Source organism: Propithecus coquereli, unplaced genomic scaffold (assembly GCF_000956105.1).
Source record: "Propithecus coquereli isolate 6110/MARCELLA unplaced genomic scaffold, Pcoq_1.0 Scaffold39, whole genome shotgun sequence".
Lineage (NCBI taxonomy): Eukaryota > Metazoa > Chordata > Mammalia > Primates > Indriidae > Propithecus > Propithecus coquereli.
Window position 1 is genome coordinate 6030701 of NW_012149618.1, and position 2297 is coordinate 6032997.

The following is a 2297-nucleotide window of genomic DNA, read 5'->3' on the forward strand; positions in this document are numbered from 1 at the left end:
CTTTTGCAGAGAACTAACTTTGGCTTTGTTGATTTTTTCTATTTTATTTTACTGATTTCTGGTATTTAATGTTTTTTTACGTTGGATTTAATTTGTTTTTAATTTAAGCTTCTTAAAGTAGAAATGTAAGTCATTAATTTTAAATATTTCTTCTTTTCTACTATAAACTTTAAAGATATACATTTCCCTCTAAGCATTGTATTTGCTGCGTCCCACAAATTTTGACATTGTATTTTCATTATCATATAGTTTCAAATATTTTCTAGTTACCCTTGTGATTTCTTTTTTGATCTCTAGGCTATTTAGAATTATACTCTTTAATTTCTAATATTTTGGGGCTTTTCTAGCTATTTTATGGTTATTGATTTTTAATTTAATTACTTTGTGGTCAAAGAACATAATTCTGTAAGATTTCAGTCTTTGGAAATTTATTGAGATTTGTTTTCTGGCACGTATTCCATGAGTTCTTGCATTTTGCAGTTGTTGGGTGTGGTATTCAATAAATATCTGTTAGGCCAAGAATGTTGATAGTGGTGTTCAGATCTTTCATAATCATATTTTTTCCCCTATATCCTAACTATGATATTCTTAATTTCAGTATGGCAACTCAGTATGCTCAGCTGGGACCCAAAGTGCACTCTCCTCTCATTTCTGCCCATCAGGCTCCCTAGATTAGTTCACAGATCTCCCCTCTGTGCTGCAAGCAACCGCAATTGAGTCCTGTGAGTACAGGATCTGGTCTGCGGGCCTGCCCTCTGGATCCCCAAAGATCAATTCCTGACCATGCCAGGGAGAGGCGTGCTGGTCCTGAGTTGCCTATATGGTGCTCAAGCAGGTTTGATGTCCCTCTTCTTCGGGGTGTGTGGAGCTCTGATGGAGCCACCAGGCATGCAGCACCAGGGAGGACCGGTGAGCAGGGAGCTCACAGTCTGAGCACACCTTAGTCCACTGCGGGACTTTCAGAGGAAAGATTTGAGCCTCAATCTCTGTGGAAGCCTCGGTGTGGTGGCCCAGTTTTCTCTCTCTGCAGCCACGGGTAGGGAAGGGGAAGGGGATTAAAAGGAGTCTGGAAGGAGAAAAGCTGGCACTCTGGTCATGTTTGTCCCTCTCTATAGAAGGCAGCCCGCCCAGAATGTCCAGGCTCTGGGGTCACACAGATTCCCTGGTACCCATTGAACTCTGTGGCTCCTGCAGTGTGGGCCGGAGTTGGGAAATGTTTGTGTGGGAATGAGCAAGACATACTGAGGGGCTGAAGCCCCCTGGGCAAGACAGAGGCACACAGTGGGTAGAGAAGTAGTATGGTGCCTGCCCTCTTGGTTCAGGTCTGTGGTAATGGGAAGTGCCCCGCCAAGGGGGCTGGGAGCTTGGTGCTTTGTCCACAAGAAGCTCTCAGTTTACTGGTGGCAGCAGCTTTTGGGCTCATGGGGTAGAAAGTCTCTTTAGCAGCTCAGGAGCCTGCTGACTTGCAGAGATGTGAGGGTGAGAAAAACAAACCGTTCCACCTACCCTTTTCGCTGGACTCCGAGCCTCTCAGAGGTTGATCTCTGCCCATAACTTGCTCCTTCTGGTAGGTTCTGGCACTCTTCCCTCAGAATTACACCTGATCTCTGTTTGTTTGTTTTTTCTCTTTCATCTAAAACTTTTCCTTATTGAGACACTCTGGCAGCTGGTGTGTCTGGTTAGCCATCTCAATTTAATTTCTTCAGAGAGAGAGTATAAACAGAGTGCTTATTGGCACAGACATTGGAGGTAGACATTTGGTTTCACTGTTGGCCTTACCACATTCTAGTCACTTGAACTTGGCTAAGCTACTTAGCCTCTCTAAAATTCTGTTTCTTGATCTCCATAAAAGAGAGTGCTACCACTACCTACCTACCTCAGAGAGTTTTTGTGGTGACTAAATGAGATAATAAATATATAGCCTTTTTAATACAATGCCTGGCATTTGGTACATACACAGTAAATATTTGCTATTGTATTTGTTTTAGGGGACAGGCCAAACTGTTCCAAAGAAAATTCAAAATATGGTGGTTTGAATAAGGTAGAACTGTATTCACTCACAGGTCCAGGCTGGCAGGGTAGCCCTTCTCCCTGGTGTCGTTTGTCCAAGAGTTCAGATGTCTTTGTTCTTCCACCTAGTCTGGTGTAATGGCCTCTTCTATGTGGTCAAGCCTGGTCACTGCCACTTTTTTGCCCCACTCTGCAGAAAGTAGGGAGGGGAGGAAGTCTAGAGCAAGTGCTTTCTAGACCAGTGAGTCACAGATCCAGTACATAGTAAGTTGTGCATGTCACTTTTG